At 48.3% G+C, this 12059-nt stretch overlaps 1 pseudogene; it reads right to left on the bottom strand.

Moving 5' to 3' along the window:
• Nucleotides 1-1506: 1506 nt before the first annotated feature.
• On the bottom strand, nt 1507-3404 carry LOC100395813 (histone-lysine N-methyltransferase NSD3 pseudogene; annotated as a pseudogene).
• Nucleotides 3405-12059: the final 8655 nt, after the last annotated feature.

Raw genomic sequence — 12059 nt, forward strand, 5'->3', positions numbered from 1 at the left:
GTTCAGTATCGTGGTAGTGATGGTAGCCGTACAGGTACATATGTCCATACACAGCCCAACATCCTGCAGTTCAGAATTGTCACTTTAAATGGTAAATGGATAAATGGATACAGCTTTTTGTTTGTTTTGAGATGGAGTCTCGCTCTGTCGCCAGGCTGGAATGCAGTGGCATAATCTCGGCTCAGTGCAACGTCCGCCTCCTGGGTTCAAGTGATTCTCCTGCCTCAGCCTCCTGAGCAGCTGGGACTACAGGCATGCGCCACCATGCCTGGCTAATTTTTGTGTTTTTAGCAGAGACGAGGTTTCACCATGTTGGCCAGGATGGTCTTGAACTCTTGACCTCATGATCCGCCCGCCTTGGCCCCCCAAAGTGTTGGGATTACAGGCGTGAGCCATGGTGCTGGGCTAATACAGTTTGTTATATGTAAATGATCCCTTGATTAAGTTGATTTAAAATGACCCTTGCCCTTATGGAGAAGCATTCTACTTGGGGAAACAGACAATATACACATAGATAAATAAAACATATGTCAGAAAGAGGTAAGTGGTGCTCAGATAAATAGGACAAGGGATTAGAAGTGCTGGGGGTTGCAATGTAAAATAATGGGGTCTGGGAGGCCACCCTGAGCAGGGCCATTGGAGCCATTCCCAGCCTGTGGTATCCTTCCTCAGACAGGGGACTATACCAGCTTGCAAGCCTTTTTGAGGCACCTTCAGGGTTTGAGCCCAAAACACACCACACATTAATGGGCTTGTGGAAATCTTCCCTCCCGTCGGGCTGATGAAACTTCTGTAACAGGAGGCTGAACTCAGGACGGGGCATGGCTCCCTGTACATAGTAAGTCCACGGCAAATGTGTGTGGGGTAAATACTGTCTTCTTTATCCTCCCTTTTTCTACCCCAGTCCATAGACCGTGTATCTACCCAACCAATTTTGCTGTTTCTGGTACCCTCAGTGGGTCTTGCATCCCCTCCTCCTTGAAGTCATTACTCAGAGGTCTCTGAGTCAGCTCCAGGCAGATGGACCTGGTGCTCCTTTATCTCAATACAATTCCCCCATCCCCAGGCTCCAAGGGAAATCCTGAGCTAATTTCCGTCTTTCCTAAATTCCACACTTCCCTTTGTGGGACTCCCTTTCAGAATTTCTTGCTTTTTTTTTTTTTTTTGCAAATGTTCATTAATGATGCTTTATTTTAAAAAACAAAACATAACAAAAACAATCCATGTTGAAATTGATCAGTGTAAGATAAATAGTGGTTTTTAGGCTGGACCCACGATTTGATTTAAGCTGTACCCATCCATCTCAAACTGAAAACAAAAATCATTTTTGAATGCTAAAGCAATTGTTCAGAGTCTTGAAGAAGAAACCAGGCAAGAAAGTGCCAATAATAATGATTGGTGAAATCAAAATCGAAAACAAAGAAACTTTATCAAGCTGCCGACAAAAAAAAATCTTCCATGGAGACTACAAATATGAAATTTCTGGGATCAAACTGTACAGGAATCTCAGTCTACAGTTCCCTCAATCACTGCGGAGATGGAGCTGTGTCACTGAATCTGACAAAGCCCTGCACTCCCCAGTCCGCTGACCCTTTCTGTAATCCGGTCTTCACTGTAGCGTGAGGAACTGTTTCAACCTGCTCCTTTTTTATCGTCTTCTGTGGCGCAACCTCAGTGGACTTCTCTGATTCAGAATGAGTTCTAATTGATCTTCTCTATTGCTTCTTCTCTACTGAGACTGTAGAACCAGATGTTGCTTCAGGAGATGATACATTCTGCATTGGCTTTTCATTTCTCTGGTTTGGTGTAGAAATTATAAGCCTGTCTTGCCCCCTGAGACTTCCTTCTGTTTTGCTACCAGTTCCCTCTGTTAAATAAATAAATTTATCGATAAATTTCCCATCAAGAGCAAACACTTGTTCAATTTTCACAGCTGGAGATGTTACACTTCTGCAAATCCAGGCTCCCTTTGTGCATTGTAATGGAAGCTGGTAAGGACTTCTTTGCTGCTGCAGTTTTCCAGGCTATTTTAACAAGAGGTGGCTCTTCCTTTTCCACACTTGTGTGCTGCCTCTGGCTGTGTGAATGTCAGTTCGTAAGAGTGAGGAGGCCACCTCCTCTGCACCGGTCTGTTCTGGCTGAGAATTCAGCACAGATCCTGATCACCGGGTTTTTCTTAACTTTGGCTTTGGAGACAACATTCTTTTTTGCTTGGGATAAAGCCTCTTCAGTCTGTTTATCAACATAAATAAAAGTGTACTGTTCTATTCTTTCTTCTCGAGTCATTTTCAATGCTTTCTCTGCATGGGCAATGCCAATATCCCATTGAGCATATTCTCTCTAAGGTTGGAGTTTCCGAATCGTTTTTTTCTGTGACTGCTGCCTTGTTTGGTCGCCTCAGCCGGTAATTCTTCCTACTGCTGATGACCTTTATATTCCTGTACCCGTTTTTCATGAACCTATGCCCTCTCTGGCTGTTTGTTAAAAAACTGGACGTGATATTCTCGGGCACCTCTTGTGTTAATTTTGGTATGAACCTCAAGCTGGGGGATCACTTTAATCCATACAAGACCACCAAGGACAGGTTCCCACCTTGGACCACACAAGTTCGCCAACCTGAAACTTAACACCAGTGGGCACTTCTGTTGTTAGAATGGAAGATCGTATTGGCTGAATTAGGGCTTCCTCTTTTAGTACTGGATCTTCCCTTGGTTTTTCTGATATGGTGTCAACCCTCTCATTTGCTCTATTTTGTTCTTCTGGTTCTAATTTGGGGATTTTGTGTGACTTGCGCTCTTCAGATGTCGATGAGTCATGCTTTTTGCATTTTGCTTTTTTTCCTCTTTTCTGCTTTCATGCTGTGCCTTCGTGTGCTCACTTGCCTGTACTTCATTTAAAAGGTCTCCACAAAGGGAAGACTTGAACAATTCCGTGCCATTCTGGATAGTCTTGGTTATTTTTAGTTTAACTTCAGGTTAGCCAGTCTGCTTTGGAATCACAGTTTGTGGTGCCGAAGGAGGAGGTGGTGGCTGTGGAGGGAAAGGTTTTCCAGAATTTCATGTGGTCTTGTGTTTGGAATTTCTGAAGGGTAGTAGTCAGCGGAGCTAAAGTTTCTAACTGCACCAAAGCCATGGGCTGACCCATTAGGATATTGATATTAACTGGTATTTGGATTGAGTTTCACACATGCTGATTGATGGTGGATAGCCATTTGTGAGTGGAGGGCGTAGGTGGGCACTGAAAGTTTTGCTGCAAGGTAGCTTCCTATGGTGTCTGCTCACCATTTTATGCAATGTCTCTGTTGTCAAAGGCATCCTCCTGATGCTGGTGGAGTCAATGAGTTGAGGTGGTGGCTGAATTGTGTTTCCCATGATCCCTTGCATGAAAGAGAAAGAACAATCCATTGTTCTGCTCCAGCTTTCTTAATTTTCCCTGTCTCTCATCGGGCCTTCAGTTTGTTCCTTTCTAACCCCCGGCCGTGTCAGTGAGATCACAGGAGAGCCGCGGAGACCGAGGAGGGCCACGGCCGGGCCGGGCCGAGCGCCCTGCGGCACGAGGAAGGCTTGGGAGGGGGTTGGGAAGGGGAGGGAGGGACGGGGTCGCCGCTGCCGCCTGAGAGGAGCCTACGACTGGCGGCCGGGCCTGGGCAGCAGGTTCCCCGGCGCTCGGCTCGGAAATGGCACGTGTCTCCGCAGCGACCTGTGCACAGCCCTGGTCCTCCTCCCCCAGGCTGGCCGCCGCCGCCGCGCACAAAGCCCCCTATCCCCGACTCTCAGGGCGCCGCGCCGCCAAATTCTCAGCCCCTCATTGGCCGCGGCCCCTGCCGGGAAATGCAGCCCCGGGTTCGAGGCACTGAGGCCCCAGAGGAAGCGGCGAGTGGGCAGGGCGGGGGGGACGGGAGCGCGAACCAGGAACGCCCACGGCCGCGAGCTTCTGGACGACCTGGGAGAGACTGGTTTGAAAGGGCTTGATGCTTTTTTTTTTTTTCTTTGAGACGGAGTCTCTGTCTCCCGGGCTGGAGTGGAATGGCGCGATCTCAGCTCAATGCAACCTCCGCCTCCCGGCTTCAAGAGATTCTCCTGCCTCAGCCTCCTGAGTAGCTGAGATTACCGGTGCCCGCCACCACGCCCGGATAATTTTTGGTATTTTTAGTAGCAATGGGGTTTCACTATGTTGGCCGGGCTGTTCTCGAACTCCTGACCTCACGATCCGCCTGCCTTGGTGTTGCTCTTTTATAACTCCTTTTACCCTCTCACCAAACTAGCATTTAGAAAAAAAAGAATCCTCTATCAGTCATTTACACGTTAGTAGGAAATAACTTAGACCAGAGGGTCTCTGCTTTGCAGAACACATTCAGTCCTCTCTGATTATTGGAAGGAAGGTTCACCTTTTGATTTTGGTTAAAGAAATTTCAGGCTAAATTTCTGGGGAGGGGATGTATTTCAGGTTCTAGGACCCCAGAATTGCTCTGCAGAAGTCGCAGCCATCCCTCTTCCCTGCCACCTCTGCTGGCTGCACCATGTCTGCTGCTCCGTTACCAGTGGTTTTGGCAGCGACCAGGCTGAGCTCTTAGGAGCCCCTTACAGCAGAACAAGTGAATGTCAAAAGTCTTAAACACTCAGCCTTCTGGCCAGAGGAAATCTCAAAATCAGCATGGCTCAGGATTTTAAGTGCCCTGTAGAGCATCCAAGAGAAGAATCCTAGGAGTCTAGGGTCTTTCAAAACCACAAAGCTAAAATCTTTTATTACCCCTTCCTTACCTTCCCCCCTTGCCTGGGGTACAGTTGTCCACAAAGCCATTCATTCAGCCCTACTGATTTAGTGCCCGTTATGTGCCAGGCAGAGGAAAAGTAGAAATGGTCGGATCTATCTTCAAGGGGCTCAAAGTCTGCAGGAAACAGAACCCATTAACAAATTAGAGTACAGAGGTGTGCGGAGTGCTGTAATAGCAGTGTGGGCTGCCGCTGAGAAAATACAGACCAGGACACCACCAGGAACTTCTATGAGTTGAGCTGAGCCTTGAAGGTTGAAGAGGCATTTCCCACATAAAGAAGACAAAACAGTGCCCTGAATATATGCTAGAAATCAAAACGCCATGTGCTTACCAAGCTCAGGTAGGTAACGTAAATGAATGGAGCAGGTGAGTACAGCAGCAGGAATTGGCGGTGGTGGTGGTGGTGAAGTGGAAGGCCCATGTCCTGCCTACAGGGCTTCTGCTGGAAAGACAGCCTGGCCTGGATTCGGCCTCCATTTGCCCCTTCTGCCAGGTGCTTTTGTGCAGTGCACAACTCACAACCTCACAAGGCTGCCCTGTCTGCCTAAGCTGGCCATCAGCTGCTTGTTGCCTTACTGAAAAAGAGGACTTGGTTTTGCCTCACCTTGCTTTTTCAATGGAAGCCAGAAACTTGAATTTTTATGTAAAATTTTCCAATTCGTCAAATGCCATTGCAGCCAAACAAAATCCAGCCTCTGGCTGGAGCCACCATAGAGATTCAGTCTGCGGCCCTGATGGGAACCAGTCCCCTGGGTGCACATGCTACTTTCTCCTCCGTACCACACAACACAGTCCTTTGCTGACATTTGACAGAGGAAACACAATTATAGATGAAACCCCCTACCGCTGCTGCAAAGCCCTTCAGAAAGATGAGATTGGCCTCTGAACCAGAGGAAAGCCGCGTGGGGCTGTGCAACAGCAGCCCGCCTGTGAGACTGATGGATAAAGCTTTCATTTATTAGTGCACCTTGTTTGGCGAAAGCTTCCCTGCCCTCTTGTCTGCCCCCACCTCCAACCCCTCCTGTTTTGCTAATGATAAATGACAAGTGGTGGACATTTATTAATTAAACTACCCGCTGTAGCCTGTGGTAAAACCCAAGGCCACACACAGGGGAGGCATTCAAAGCATTCCTGCTGCCCCTGCCGGGGGCACAGGCCCCAGGGTTATCCTTTGCTGGTGAGAGCAGGCCGCTGCAGCCACAGCCTTACACAACGGGCCTTCCTAGGATCTGTCTGGGTTCCGGCTGATAAATGGAAATCACCTCCATGGGCCACACAGTAATTAAACTCTTGGCATTCTTTTGACAAAAAAATGTTCCTCATGGGACATTCTCACAAGCTGCTGAAGGTCTGGGGCCTGCAAGCTCCCAGCTGATTACCAAGGGGTTTTTGAAGTTGGCCTTGACTGAGGATCAAAGGAGGATGGGAGTTCAAGGAATGCGGGTGGGAGTGGGAAATGCCTTAGAATTAAATTGATCACAGCCCAGCGTGGTGGCTCATGCCTCTAATCTCAGTGCTTTGGGAGGCTGAGGCTGGAAAATCACTTGAGCCTAGGCATTTAAGACCAACATGGACAGCATGGTAAGACCCTTTCTTAACAAAAAATATAAAAATCATCCTGGTGTGATGGCACACCCCTGTGGTCCCATCTACTCGGGAGGCTGAGGTGCGAGGATTGCTTGAGCCCAGGAGATCGAGGATGCAGTGAGCTGTGTTTGCACCACTGTACTTCAGCCTGGATAACAGAAGGAGACCCTGTCTCAAAAAAAGTTCACCGATGCACTCCAAGTACCTAAAACAGAGCCTGGCGCATAGTAGGTGCTCAATAAACATTTGTTGACTGATTAGGCAGAGATGTGCTCATGTCAATTCTTAACAAAAGCAGCAATCAGGAGAAATTCCTAATTAAGGTCCTAGAACCAGTGGCTTCTAATTGTTTGTTGCCACAGGGTTGTAAACATGTTGAAGATGAGGGCAGTGTCTTATTCAATTGACTGGCCCCAGAAGCAGGCACAATGCCCAGCGAGGGCCTGCACGATGTGGTTTCTCAACAATATCAATTGTCTGAATGACTCAGGGGTAAACCATTTTTCAGGGCTGGGTCAGCAGAGCCCCACTGGGACGTGACCTGCATACACTTTGGCAGTCCCCTGGGATGCAGCGGTAGCAGCAGCAGAGTCATAAAGACTGGAGATCAGAGCCACAGTGGGTGTCACAGCTGGAAAGGCCTGAGATCTCAGCCAGTCCCTTGCTAGGCAGGAAGAAGAAATGAATTAGCTACAAATCTTGGGGTCTCTAACAGGTGCAGCTTCATTTTTCTCTATTTCTCCTACAGACTCCCATTCTGTCCACCTGCCAAAAACATTTAAGTTAATTTAATAATCAATGTCAGCTGAACTCAGACATTTCAGACTTAAATCCAATCTATTCCAAATTGCTTCAGCTTTCCTTGTCAGGGCATTTACTTAGTCCAGGGTCTTCTGTGCCATAGAAGGGGGAGCTGGAGGAGGGGGAGAGCTGAGCCGTGCTCACTGGTATCTGTCTTCGCTAGCCTCTTGCGCATGGTCACCCCACCTTATTGGTGTCTGCTAAATCCATGTCTTTTTTCTGTAGTAATTAATCCACACACTCTGTGTCCTCCCGACTCTGTATTCAAGGCCCTCCCAGCCCACCAGGCCCTGTCCAGCACCTTCTATGCCTTCCTTGAGGTGTTGGAAAACCAACTGGCCCCTCATTACTCTAGGGCCCAGGGAGGCTCTGATTGACTCTGGGTGCCATGATAGAGGAGGGCTCCACACACTCAGGGTTCCCAATGGACAGTGGACACAGTCTCCTTTGCTCTGGTATTTCCCCAACTGGTTGGGAGGATTCTGTTGGTGCCCATCCCCCACCCCACTGTGATCTCTGTCTCCCTGGTGAGCTGTGTATGTGCATGATGAGGAAGGTCTCCAGCAGCGAGGAAAGGACTTGTATTTGTTGATTTTCACACTGCTATAAAGAAATACCTGAAACTAGGTAATTTAGAAAGAAAAGCGGTTTAATTGACTCATAGTTCTGCATAGCTGGGGAGGCCTCAGGAAACTTACAATAATGATGGAAGGGGAAAAGGCATGTCTTACATGGTAGCAGGCAAGAGAGAGTGTGTGTAGAAAGTGAAGGGGAAGAGCCCCTTATAAAACCATCAGATCTCATGAAAGCTTACTCGCCACCATGAGAACAGTATGGGGAACCACCCCATGATCCAGTTACCTCCCACCAGCTCTCATCCCAGGCCATCAGCTTCTGCCTTTGTTAATGGAACACTTGCCTTTGGAGTCCTGAGCCTCTGGGTAAGAAGTTCAGCTATCCCAAGGCTACCATGCTGTGAGGAAGCCCAAACTACATAGGGGGGCCATGTGAAGGCACTATGGTTGACAGTCCCCACAGAGACATCTCAGTCCAGGCATTGGGCGTGTGAGGGAAGAAGCCCCCATATGACTTCAGCTCTCAGCCTTCCCAGTCACCTCCAGCCATTTGAGTCTTCACAATCCAGGCCCTAAACATTGGAGACCAGAGACAAGCCACCCTGTTGAGCCCTGATCAAATTCTTAAGCCTCTGAATCTGTGAGCCTAATAAAATGGTGGTTGTTTTATGCCACCAACGTTGCTGAATGCCTCCCTGGTTCCAGCAATTCTCCTGCCTCAGCCTCCTGAGTAACTGAGATTACAGGTGTCTGCCACCACACCTGGCTAATTTTTGTGTTTTTAGTAGAGATAGGGTTTCACCATGTTGGCCAGGCTGGTCTTGACCTCAGGTGATCCACCCTCAGCCTCCCAAAGTACTGGGATTACAGGGGTGAGCTACTGTGCCCAGCCCAGCAGTGCCATCTTAACCTGCTGGATTTATACTCTGACATCCATGCTTCTTCTGGGACACTAGTGAGGCCACATCTGTTCCCACCAGAAGACCACTGATAAGGCCAGTGAGTGTGTGGTGGGGTCCCTTGTTTTAAGGAAGTTGGGTGAAGGAAGTTGCTGCCATGCATAGCTGGTAACAAAAGAATATACCTCTGCGGAGGTTGTTCTGGAAGTATCTTATGGAAGCGAAGGGAATTAAGACTCATCAACAACAGATGCCATTCCTCGCCCTGCCCATCCTTATTCATTTATTCAAAAGGGGTCTATGAGCAACTACGAGGTGCCAGGCCCTGTTTTAAGATTCTGGGACATGGACACAGGCCTGGCCCTAGTGGTTCTCTTAGTCCAGCTAGAGACAAACATTGAACAATGATTAATGCACATACTTTGAATGAAAAACTTGGAGTGTTCTGAGAGTGGGTGGAGATCTATTTAATCCTCATAATATCTTTCTGAGGTGGGAACCATCCTTTCTATTTTGCAGGGGAATACTGAGGCTCAGAAGGGTTAAGTGACCTTCCCAAGGTCACCCAGCTGGGGAGACACCAGATTGCAAAGGAGCAGCCCCCACTCGCCCAGTGCAGCCAGGAAAGCACAGGCACAAATGCCCAGCTCAGCAGGAGAGTGCTTGGGCTAACAGGGGTGCGGTGGGGTCAGCAGCCTCAGACTGGCAACCTCTGAGGGAACAGGATTAACCCCTGGAAAGCCAGGGTAGCTTGTTAATCCAGCAAACCTGCTCTTCCCAAGAAATAATGGCCTTCAACTGGGAAGGGATGATGGAGCTCCAACCATCCACCAGTCCCGGGGCAGCCACCCTCACCATCTGTAAACTGAGGGCAGAAATAGAGGGGGGAGGTATGATAACCACCCAGAAGCAGTGGCTGAGACCTCTAACCCACTCCTTGATTCTGAGTCCCCAAGGGCCAGTGGAGGGGCATCGGGAGGGGAGACAGAACATGCAGACAAACCCCCTCCAAGAGATGTCGAGAGAAGTGGGTTTCAGACCTTGGGGTGTGGAAGAAGCACCTGGAGAATGGGTTAAAATGCTGATATGTGGTCCCCACCCTGAGGAATTTGGGTTCATTTGGTCTGGAGTGAGGCCCAGGCATCTGTGGGTTTTGTTTACTTTTTTTGTTTTTGGGCAACAGGCTGGAGTGCACTGGTGCACCCTCAGCTCACTGCAACCTCTGTCTCCTGGGTTCAAGTGATTCTCCCGTGTTAGCCTCCTGAGTAGCTGGGATTACAGGCACCCACTACTACACCTGGCTAATTTTTGTACTTATAGTAAACACAGAGTTTCACTATGTTGGCCAGGCTGGTCTTGAACTCCGAGACTCAAGTGATCTGTCTGCCTCGGCCTCCCAAAGTGCTGTGATGATAGGCATGAGCCACTGTGCTTGGCCAAAAATATTTATCTTTAGATTAGCTTTTCATAGAGTTCTTCAAATACTCAAAAAAGTAGGGAAAACTAGGATGCTAGAAGATGAAACACGTGATTAGGCAAATATATCATTAGGGAAATTGGCTTCAGACTCATGGTCTTGTTCCCCACATTGCCCGGCAATTTACTTGTCAATTCCAAGCTTCAGTTTCCCCACCTGAAAAACTGAGCTAATAAAATTGAATTCTCTAAATTCAGTGGCTCGCGCCTGCAATCTCAGCACTGTGGGAGGCTGAGGTGGGTGGATCACCTGAGGTCAGGAGTTTAAGACCAGCCTGGCCAATGTGGTAAAACTGCATCTCTACTAAAAAAAAATACAAAAAATTAGCTGGTTGTAGTGGCACGTGCCTATAGTCCCAGCTACTTGGGAGGCTGAGGCAGGAGAATTGTTTGAACTTGGGAGGCGGAAGTTGCAGTGAGCCGAGATTGCACCACTGCACTCCAGCCTGGGCGACAGAGTAAGACTGCTTCAAAAAAAAAAAATGGATTTCACAGTGTAGTTATGAGGACGTTGTAAGAGGGTGTGAGATATGTGCCAGGCGGGTGGTAAACGTTCAATAGATGCTACTTTCCTTCCTTTCGGAGCATTTGGACCACACAGAGACCTCCCTGCTCTTGGCTTTGGCTTTAAGGAGCTTGTGGTCACTGAGAGGATTTCACACTGGAAGTGCATGCATTCGAAATGGATACCTAAGTGTATATTTTCTGGTGTAAACTATATATCGACTCTAACTTTAGCCCAGGGGAGCTTTATTATTTGTCTCCCTTTCGTGAAAGCTATAATAGAGGAAGAGAAAACCCTGCCTCATACATTCCAATTCCTAAATACACAATTTATACTTTTCTGGGATATTATTTACGTTTATTTTAGTTCTGGATATACATCATCCCCGTGGGGTGCTTATTTAAGTTTTGGGGGGGCTCTGGAAAGGCCTGGAGTGCCTCAGAAGGAGGGAAGAAGATTCTTTTCATTCATTAAACAGCAGGACCTGGGGTCTTTGCAGGTTCTAGGGCTTAGAAGTTCCCTCAACACCAACTGAGAAGTCCCAGGGCAGGAGCTGAGCTCACGCCGAGTTCTGCGTCTCACGTCCTGCAGTTTTGACACTTGGACCTCTTCCTGGCTCTTGCATCCTCTGCTCATACTGAGGCCAACAGAGAGACAGGTTGGACCATGGTCTGGCTGGGGGCTCCAGCCGCCTCTTTTTCTCTTAGTGGTCGTCGGGCCAGCTTCCCATACCTGGCACCCAGGTATGAAAAGAGACCTTTGGCTTTCACCAGGCTCTTGGAGAGTCAGGAACCTCCAAAAGGATAAATACCACTGGTCAGACAGTCACCGTCTACCTCCTTCCCATCCATTCCCTGCCCTCATACCCTGTTTTTAAGAGAAGGCCTTCCCTAGAATTCAATGGTGGGTCCCCAAGCAAGGAAGGCCCCAGCTGAGCATCCTTCAAGGAAGACTTCAGCCCCTGACCCTGCAGTAAGTGCTGTTGTTAGCAGCAGAGGGGCTGAGTGAGGCAGTGGGATGGGGTTCTTCTTTTTTGTTCTGGTTGCAAATTATAAACTCCCAAATGCTGGCATTCCATACTGAGGTTCACAAACTTTAGCATGGAAAACAGTCAAGTGTAATTTTAAAAGCACCCCAGGAGATGCTGATGCAGGTGGACACTTGAAGAAATACTGGTTGATAAAGTTTATTTTTTTTTATTTATTTTTTTTTGGGAGACGGAGTTTCACTCTATGGCCCAGGCTGGAGTGTAGTGGGGCCATCTCACCTCGCTGCAAACTCTACCTTCCAGGTTCAAGCAGTTCTCCTGACTCAGGCTCCTGAGTAGCTGGGATTACAGGTATGTGCCACCATGCCCAGCTAATTATTGCATTTTTAGTAGAGATGCAATAATTAGCTTTAGAGTTTTGCCATGATGCCCAGGCTGGTCTCGAACTCCTGAC

Source organism: Callithrix jacchus, chromosome 5, assembly GCF_049354715.1.
Source record: "Callithrix jacchus isolate 240 chromosome 5, calJac240_pri, whole genome shotgun sequence".
Lineage (NCBI taxonomy): Eukaryota > Metazoa > Chordata > Mammalia > Primates > Cebidae > Callithrix > Callithrix jacchus.